General features: G+C 45.2%; 1 long non-coding RNA gene across 1 annotated transcript; it reads left to right on the top strand.

The window, feature by feature from the left end:
• The first annotated feature begins 282 nt into the window (after positions 1–282).
• On the top strand, positions 283–2356 carry LOC138579591 (uncharacterized). Its single transcript, XR_011304087.1, has 4 exons — positions 283–386; positions 825–958; positions 1459–1525; positions 1657–2356. It is a non-coding gene; the product is annotated as an uncharacterized lncRNA (long non-coding RNA).
• The last annotated feature ends 8109 nt before the right edge of the window (positions 2357–10465 follow it).

Here is a 10465-nt window from a genome sequence, read left to right as displayed (position 1 = left end):
GGAGTTTCATCCTATATTGTATGTATCTGACAACCTAGAGCAAGTTTTAAGACTTTCAATGGATGAGAGACATCCACTGTGTTATTCTTTGGCATTTAGCCATGTGTCAGATTCGGGCCCCCACCAGCCTTCGTTTTTTTCATTGCACAGTAGGTATGTGTTGCCACTCCACTACCATGGAGGTTCAGTAAGTACAAAAAAGCACCCGCGTTTGAACGTACTAGTGTTCATGCCGTCGGTTTGTCACGGGAGCCTAATTGCACACTTCCGGCAGAGCGAGGCTTTAAGCAGTGTGACTGCAGAAGGGATCAGTCGAGCAGATCCGACGGCTAATGTGGAACAATCACGCATGCCAAGAACCAGCAGCATGGAAAACTAACTGCGAGGTAAGAAACTGCCCGTTATATATATTTTTCCTTATACAGCCAGCTTTAGCAAAAGACCCGTATAGGAACAGATCTGCATTCACTCGTTTTGGGCGCATGCAGGCGTGTTGAGATTCAGTTTCAGTTTCCATTAGCACATGGGGGAGCGTTGTACTCATTACGAACAGCTGCAAACACTCGCGCTACTAGCTTTCTTTGTAAAATCCATGTGCGGAGCCAGTGCAAGCATGGCTTTACAAAGATTAGTGGTATCTACTACAGGAGGCGCCCCGCATCGACTTTAAATTATGCGACATCGTGCATGACGCTACTTTAAGAACAGCGTTTTTTAAACTAAACAATAACCGTATACAATTTCTAATAAAATGCAGATGAAGACATGCGAGCAGGAATGAGCAATAGTGTTTATTTTTTGCACTATTACATTTGATTTCACAGCGTCACTAAAAAAAGCTTGATACTAGAACCCACGCACCAGAATCTAATTAGCAGCTGGCATTCCATGGGAAACGGCTATAGAGACTAACAGGAAAACCTGATCAAGAAGGGACCTCTCCCTCACGCCGTGTCAGGTATGCGTTCTTTTTGCCTTCCTAATAAGCATTTAACAAATTGCATGAGTTGCAATTAGACAGGTATGTGGAATGGAGGCTTTGATATGACAGGAAGCTTATGTTGACATCAGTTTAATACGGCAGGTTGGATCCTTACTAGACATTCCAACTGCCTTACATGTACATCTACTTCCCCCTCCTTTTTTCTACTTACTGCGATCTAAGGGTCTTGCTTTCAATCTCGGACCCTTAGCATTAATTATTGAGACTTGGTCTTACCATATTCATATGGATTTTCAAATCCTTTAGTATGAACTCTTTAGTATCCTCAAATCCCATTGTTGACTGGACGTTAAGTTGAAATTAGACAAGGCTATTTGGTGCACTTGATAAATCTAAGTTGTTCTGAGGTCCAGACTATCGGTGCTACCTACACCTTGTTTTACAGTGATAAATTGCTTTGTCTAGACGCAACACTGACCTGGTGTTATATGTTATTCTCTCTCCCTTTCCTCTAGGGAATCAGCGCCCTACTTTAAAGCAGCGCTCCTTACACCTCAGACTACTGTATAAGTTTGTAGTGTGGTAAGCCTCACTGTGTTAATTATAAACAAAGGTTGAGAAGTATGCTTGACTTTGTTCTGAGCCCAACACAACCCACTTTGATGGTGTGTCCATTTCTCTTTTTTCTCCACCCCCCCTCCCTTTTCCATAAGGTTATAATTAAGTATAACAAGAAGGAAACCCTTGAGGGCAGCAACTCCTGGCCAAACCAAGTTTCTCTATAAGGAACCAACATTATACAACTGTGTTTAATGTTATACTGTTCATCTTTCTGAAGCAATACCCCTGAAGAATTTCCCTGCACAAGATCCACAGATTTAGGGAAAGAAACATGTCGGGATAAAGATACCGTGTGATTAAGACACGGCCGTAATAGAGCATTAACAGTGTGTATTTATTAAAAATGTATTGAACAATCCGAACTTACCTAAGGATGAAGTACTAGGCAGCTAAATATTACACGTATATAGCTTTACTAGTAGCGTTGTTTGCTTTTTTCAGAACTGTTTGTAGGTTTTTAATGTGATTTTATGTAAATGTACTTTTTTACTCATTGTGTATGTGTTGATGAACTGTGTTAGTGTTAACATTCAGGTGGAGGACGTTTGTGGTGAACCTAGTGTTACCAGCTTATTGCTGAATTTATCACTTGTTTTTTTCTCCTCTTTTCTCCTTTTTCTAATTTGTGTCATACTTGATGTGGTGTTTCACGTAGGTAATGTATGTTAGACAATATTTTTCTATTAAATTTAAAAAAAAAGGTGTACATTGCAACCCCATTTAGGTTGTATATGTTTTTTTTAAATAAACTGAAATATGGTACAAATAAAATAAATATATATATTTTCTCAATTTATAATGGTCCAGAATTGTCTTTTGGTTTGAACTGTGGAGTTGCACACCCTCTAGGGGCTATTGTGAGCATTTTTCTCACTAGAAAAGGAGACAAAGTGAGGTGCAGGATCCTTTTAGTAAATATTTTTCTAGTGTGTTAGGGGCACGGTCCTGACCTCATTCTAAAAAAAACCCAGTCCTCATCCAGTTTTTAGGTGTGCGGGTGGGTGGTCATGCCTTTGGAGGGATACGGCTATCTTCCATCAAGATTAAGTGTGATACGTGCCTGTGAGTCATGGCTGATTTCTTGTTCCGCTGGAGGGGCGCAGGTCCTGTCCTGCGGGTCTATGGGTGTCCTTTCTGTGCATGCTCAGTACTTTCTTTGAAGGAGTCTTTGATGCCCCAGCCTATCTGTCAGGCAGTGAAATTCACCTGAGAGGCAGATTAGGTCCACCAAGACACAGGGGGGGGAAGAGCCATGCCTTGAGTGCATTCCAGAAGGTGAGGTGATCCTGTATGCGGCGGATACTGAAACGGATGGAGTTCCATATTGTAGGTGCTCGGACAGAAAAGAAGGATCCCCTGTCAATCTAGAAATACAGATACCTCTACTTTGAGACCGCAAACGCATTTTGGTGGCCGTGGACCAACCGTCTCATGCACGATACGACAAAATATAGGTTTTCGAGTTTGCCAATGAACGGCCATTTTGATGTAGCAAGAATCGCCATTTTGTTTTCTAACCATTGCTCATTGCTTTCTGTTCCTATTGCTTCGCAGTATATTTTCCGCTTACACTGCTCGACTGTGGAACATTGTTGTCTGTATGTGAAAAGGACAAGGCCGCAGGGCTGTGAGGATAACAAGAGTTCGCTGAAACACAAACGTAGGCAGCGCCAGGAAGAATGCCCGGCTCCCTCCCGAATGTAGCCTTGAAGCAGAGCTGCAGGGTATTTCATCATTTCACAGCTGCCAGCCAGTCTTGTTATATGGTAGAATATGTTAGAATAATACCACTAAAGGCTTGAATTATGCTGTTCTAACGGCCCCCCTTTGCTGAGCCCGCTAGAGCATGTCGCCTCCCAGGACGCAAATAGCACCTGATAGATAGCAAGGTCCGGAATGCAAATCCCCCCATATGTAGTTCGCTTCCAAGAACAGAAGCGCCGTGTTCTATCCAATAACCGAAAGATGCCTTCGCACTCGCAAATTGTTACTAGAATAGATGTTTGAAGGTGTGATAGTGGTCGGAGATGTCCATCATCACACCAAGTTCAAAGAAACCCAATAAAGGGGGGTGTTAAACATGTCATAGCTGATTGTTTGATATGCATTTTGTATATATGTAACTGATGTACGTAATTCACTCTCTTGCTTCCCTCGAGGTCTAGAGATACACGTCGCGGGGCGTGCGACCGAGTTGGCCAACTGAGACATTTGCTTTGGGAATACAACCTTGTGTCTGGCGTCTCTATCGTGTGTGGTGACCAGCCTTGTTTCCATAGACGTCAGGGTCCCCTAGGGGCCCCTTTCAAGATGGCGCCCGAATAGGGACCCTCCCCCACTTGTTCCTTCGTGTAACGTTGTAATTGAGAAAGGCAGAGAACGGCGAGGACGGAACGATCGAGCCGGGATCAACAGGTGTTCGGGGCGCCCTGTAAAAGTGATGAGAGACTCCTTTGCAGATCTGCACACATCTGATCCCTGATCGACGTGCCTGGCTAAAGAACAAGGAGGCGAGGGTCCCGAAACGAGGCGGAAGCCAAGAAACGCAGACACGACGTCCTTTGGTGCATCAGTATACAGACAACTTGATTTATCAGGTGAGTCATTCCCCGATTCAAAGCATCCTGATATTGGTTGAGAGTTGACTTTGCAAAATCAAACGCCCTAGGTAAGGTTGATTAACCAGGGGGAAGGTTGAAACATGCCTGGGGTATTGTCCACCCTAGCAGGGTTTTTCCGCTGTGGTAGACAATCTTTGGAAGATGGCCAAATTGTACCACCTGGGGGAACGCCGGCGTATGATATGTATGTGAAGTATGGAGTGGGTGCGATAATATTCTGTGAGACTTGGCATAGGCAAACCAGAAAGCAACAAGACCATCAGTGGCCGATTAATGGTAGTTTTGAGATGGCGAGGATAGATAACTTGGAAAGGGTGTTGATAAGAAAGAAAGCGCGTCCTGCAGCATTTGAGACTATTAAAGACTGGAGAAAGGAAGCAATGCTCCGATTTAAAAGCAGAGCAAAGCATGCGCGCAGGCATAAATCAAAAGGTGAGGTAGCGGAAGAAAAAAAAGAGGAGGAGTGGACTGAGAGTCTAAGAAGGGCAGGCAGGCGTGACCAGTTGAATATAGAAAAGATATACCCACAGCGAGAATTACACATAGCAGATTAATTGATAGAAAATATATTGACCCATACAAAACAAGGCCCAAGATCAGAAGTAAGACCAGACACGTCAGTAGCTATTGCCCAGACCCCGCCCGTAGCCTAAGCTCCCCCTCCGGTAGCTCAAGCCCTCCCACAGCCACAGACCGCGCACGTAACACTTCCTATTAGCCAACCAGGCCCACAACAGACACTCCCTGTTCCCATTGTCCCATCCGCACCTCCCGCCTTAGACACAGACTCGGTACCGTCCGTTCCTCCCGGGGTTGAAGTTGAAACCGCGGGGGCAAGAGCCGGGACTGACCAAAGGGGGTGCACGAGGGTAACCCGCAGCGCAATCAGCAAAAAAAGGAAGGTGGAATTGCAGCAACAGGCAGAGATGTATATAGACAGGAATGATGGGACGGCAACATTGGCTTCGATATATGACTTTCGTAGAAGCAACGAAAGACAGGTAGTGTTGGAATGCATGGGTGAATATTTGGTGGAGAAATGGAAACAACTAATTGGGAAATTACCACTGCAGCGATTGTTAGATTTGAATGCATTAGCACGCTGTAGGGAGAGGGATGAAGAATTGAGAGAACATGCGTATAGACTTTTTGAGCTTAAAGATGAATTAGATAATGACTATGCCGAAATGTTTACTGCACCTGGGTACAGGAGTAGAGATATCGGGAGAAATAGGAAGGAAACTGTAGAGCCATATATACAACAGCGACATTCGATGTCGTCAGTACAAAGGGGCGACAAGTTAAAAGTATGTATGCGAGAAGCGTTTAGATGGATGTCAGATCCTAGTATTCCCACAATGGAGATAAACGAGATATTTGATGAATATTCCATGCCTATGAAAAGAAAAGCGCTACAATCGATGGTTGAACATTTATTAGATAAAGATATAAAAAACGATAAGGCCAGCCCGCCCGAAATAATGGCAGTATATAGAAGAGCACTAGAGCGAGGGACAGGAGAAACAGCCCTATCATTGGATCTCGGAATATTGTTACATCTAAGAGAAGGGGGAGGGACGGTAAGTGGGGCATTTCCTATGAGAGAGGTCCCACCTACCTTTGTGCCCAAAGTGGAGGTTCCCGCAGTGGGCGGTGCAGCGGCGCAGGTGACACCAGCCCATTACACCGCCCAATATGTGCATGTCCCTTTTTCCAGACAGGAGGTGAACAACATAAAGCAGACGATTCCTGATATAAGAAAGAATCCTGCAGGGTTTTACAAGGAAGTAGAGTCCTGCCTACAATCATCCGTGCTTAGCATGGGTGATATAGACCTAATATTCCCGGTGATCCTGCCAGCAGACATATGGAAATAAATAAGGAAGGTAGATGACACAACGGCCTTTGGCGCCACATGGGCGGACTTGATAATAGAAGATAGAAATAAAGCGGTTGGAGGGACACCAGGAGCGAACCTGGCGGCGTTACCAGCACGTATAGTACAGAAGTTAAGAACAATTGTCCCAGAGAAAAGAATCCAATGGGACAAATTGACTGCATGTGTACAAGGCAAAGATGAGTTGGCTACAGATTATTTGAATAGATTTGAAGAAGTATTCACAGTCTTCAGCGGGCAGGATGTGGGTTCAGAAGCAGGAAAGAGGTTATTTGTTGACAAATATGTGAGTGGGTTAAAACTTCCAATTCAGGATCTAATAATGACATCAGAGAGTGCATGGCAAGCAAAAACGTTGGGCGAAGTACTGCATATGGCCCAATATTATGAGCGCAGAGTGACTGCAGGAAAAGAAAAAGAAGAGAGGGATAGGGTAAATCTAAAGACACGAGTATTAATGCAGCAAGTAGTAGGACATAATAGAGGGCGAGGGAATGCACAAGGAAGGAGTAGTTTGAATATGCATGGGGGAACAGTGGGGCCGAATCAGTGTGCATATTGTAAAGAGGAAGGACATTGGGGAGCGCAATGCCTGCATCTACAGAATAGAAATGGGTCTGGTCAGAGGAGACAGCATAGAGGACACCCAGGAGCGAATGGACCAAATAGGAATCGTATGCAGCAGCATCATAATAACGGAGGTAATCAAAACCAAGGCCAAAACGAAAATGCCCCAAACCAGAATCAGGGACAGCAAAATCAACAATATGGAAATCAGAGTGGGGGAAATAGAGGGAAGAGTGGAAATGTTTTTGATACACAGCCAAACACGCATTACAGTAATAGTAATGATTACACATCGGAAGATGTGTTATTTCCCCAATAGGACAGCCCAGGACTGGGGTCGGAACCAGTGTCTATTCCCATGAATCAGAGAGGACCCTACGTAGAAATGAGAGTCGGGAATGAGGAGCACTGCTTTCTTGTAGATACAGGAGCACAGAAGTGTTAAATAGACCATCACTTGGTTCCGAATATACCACTGTCAGGGCAAAAGAATATTTCCGTAGGGTTCGCAGGTACACCAGTCATAAACCCAGTGTCCAAACCAGTCCCAGTTACCATAGGACCATTTACCGAACATTGTCCTTTCCTTCTAACAGAAAATTGTGGAGAAAATTTGTTGGGATTAAATTTGTTGAAAAAACTAGGTTCTGTTATACATTGCACGGCAGACAGAGTGTTTCTAACGATATGGCCACACGATGCCCCGGTGTCAGAATTCATGTCTGAAGCGTTACCAGGGGAGCTAAGTAAAGTACCAACCTTTATATGGGCAATGCATGACAACGATGTGGGATGTTTAAAGATAGAGCCAGTAAAGATTATTTTGAAAGAAGGTGTTACCCTACCACAAATACCCCAATACAAAATTTGGGTTGAAGGTGAGAAAGGATTGAAGAGTATTGTTTCCGATTTGGTGAAATTAGGGGTAATAGAGGAAATCACAGGCAGTACATGCAACAGCCCGATTCTTCCGGTTTATAAAAAAGGATGTAATGAGGTACCATACCGTTTCATAATTGATCTACGCGCATTGAATAAGGTAGTAGATCCGCAATTTCCTCTAGTGCCAGACGTCACTACAATATTGACAATGATACCTGTTTCAGCAGAATATTTTAGTGTAATAGATTTGAAAAACGCATTCTTTAGTATTCCAGTGGACAAGGACAGTAGATATTTGTTCGCGTTCACATTAGGAGGACGATCATTTACATTTACGCGGATTCCGCAAGGTTATATGGAAAGTCCAAGTATTTACAGTAGAGCATTAAAAGAACAGCCAGACATGCTGGAATTACCCATGGGTTGTGTACTTTTGCAATACATAGACGATTTATTGCTAGCTGCAGACACAGAGGAGATTTGTAAAGAATGCACTGTATTACTACTGTCACACCTAGCGGCACATGGCCATAAAGCTAGTTTGAAGAAATGTCAGTATAATCGAAAGGAGGTGGCTTATTTGGGCTACCTACTTTTGAAAGGAGGGAGAAGACTAACGCCAGAACGCATAGAAAGTATTTCTTGTATGCCTATTCCAAAGACACAAAAAGGAGTCAGAGCCATAATAGGCATGGTTTCATATTGCCGACAATGGATTGGTAATTTTGCGTTAATTGTGAAACCATTAGTGAATTTAACTAGAAAAGATGCGGTTATGCCTTTGCAGTGGGATGAGGAATGTCAGAGAGCATTTGATGGATTGAAAACTGCATTATGCTCGGCTCCAGTTTTGGGTACGCCGAACTATGAGAACATTTTTAGACTATTTGTGTGTGAAAGTGAAGGATGTGCATTGGCGGTTTTGACACAGGAACCTCGTGTCTGGCGTCTCTATCGTGTGTGGTGACCCGCCTTGTTTCCATAGACGTTAGGGTCCCCTAGGGGCCCCTTTAACCCCTATTCTTGTCGATTTGATGGAAGGGATGGCAAGCAGGAGAGCAGTGCCTGAGCTATGGATTCTGTTGGGTCTGTAGGGTGTGAGCTTGTGTTGAAGATGTTCTGGGACTGTCATGTGCAGAGCATGGTGGGTGATACACATAACTTTGAAGGTGGACCGTCGCCCGACGGAGCCAGTGAAAGACACAGAGGGTGGGTGCAATGTGCTTTCTATGGCCTAGCGCTAGGAGGAGCCTGACTGCAGTGTTTTGGACCCGTTTGAGTTTTCTGAGTTGAGATGCAGGAGCGCCCGGATATAGTGATTTGGTGTAGTCTAGGCGCGAGAGGATGATTATCATGATAGCAGCGATTCTGGGAGGGTAGGAAAGGTAGGGGAAGATGCATCGGAGAATGCATTGCTGTCGATAGCATGATTTAGACACAGAGTTGTTGTGATGTCAAAGTGTCAGATCTGCATCCATGGTTCATCTAAGATTCTTTACTGTGTTTGAGGTAGGGGATGAAGGGCCTTGAGAGGACGGCCATGGGGTGGGTTGGGGAAGAGGACAGTCTTCCCACAGATCGTAATTTCAGTTTTACCAGGGTTGAGCAGGAGGTGGTTTACTGTCACTCAGTGGTCGATTTCTGTGAGGCATGAGGCGAGGTCGGGTAGGGGTAGGAGGTGTCCTTGTGGACCTTGACGATGATCTGGGTGTCATCTACATAGATGTAGCAAGCCAGACCATGTGAACGGATAAGAGCAGGGAGGGGCTCAGGTAAAGGTTAAAGAGCAGGGGTGATAGGGAAGCACCCTGTGGTACTCCGTTGGTGGGGAGAATGGAGGCAGATGAGTGATTTGCGATCTGTTGGTCCCTGATGCGAGTGAGTGGAGTCTGTACGTGAAGGTATGGTGGTTAATGGTGTCAAAGGCCACAGAGAGTTCGAGGAGGATAAGTGTGGCACAACCTTCAGAGTCTGAGGTTCTTTAGAGATCATCCCAGATGGAGACTAGTTAGGATTCAGTTCCTTGTAGGGGTCTGAAGCCGGACTGGGTGAGGTTGAGGAGGAGGTTGGATTCAGTGAAAAGGCATAGCTGGGAGTAGGCTGTTTGGTCAATTAGTTTAGCTATGAACAAGTTTTAGTTGGCCGGTAGAACGGGGAGAAGGTTTTTCTTTTTAGCAGGGGTTTGATGTGGGATGTCTTGAAAGCTGCTTGGAATGTGCTGGAGGTGAGGGATGAGTTAATGATAGATCTTGCAATGCTGCCGGCACAGGTTGAGAAAAGGATATCTTTTAGGAGAGTGGGAGGGCAGGGAGATCCTGAGGGATGGTTGCTGGCAAGTAGCTTGAGGAATTCAAGATGTGAGACGGGTGCAAAGGTAGAGAAGAGTGGATGGGTGGTGGGAAGGACTGTGAGGTTGTACGTGGATGCAAGGGAGCGAGGCAGGAGTGCTGCTAGTCTGGAGACGATGGCGTAGTTTCTTTTCACGGCTATGTTGTGGAAGTGGTCAGAGAGAGAGTCTCTGAGTGCTTGGGAGTGGGGAGGAACTGCACAGGGGGGCCTTGAATACTGAGATGATCTTGTGGAGTTCCCTGCTGGTGTTTTGGGTGTTGGAGATTCTGGTCCAGTAGAAGGATTGTTTGGCTTTTTTAATTTCTGCTTTGTAGGCTTTGATCTGTTGGGCGTATGCAGACCTATTCTGAGGTGAGGGGCCAGCCCGTCATCTGCGTTCCAGGATGTGGTTTTGTGTTTTGAGGGATTTAGGGGTTGGGGAGAACCATCTGGGGGTGGGACCTTGTCTGTTGGAGGAGGGTCTGAAGGGTGAGAGGTCTAAGAGCTTTGGAGAGCCATTTGTCAAAATGGTTGATGTAGAACTTCACTCAACTGGAATGGGAGGGACAGTAGGGAGGCAAGCAGGGAGGCAGCCAGATGTGGAGT

The sequence above is a fragment of the Ambystoma mexicanum genome, chromosome 3p, assembly GCF_040938575.1.
Source record: "Ambystoma mexicanum isolate Mex_15411 chromosome 3p, UKY_AmexF1_1, whole genome shotgun sequence".
NCBI classification, from domain to species: domain Eukaryota; kingdom Metazoa; phylum Chordata; class Amphibia; order Caudata; family Ambystomatidae; genus Ambystoma; species Ambystoma mexicanum.
This window is presented reverse-complemented; position numbering and strand designations above follow the sequence as displayed.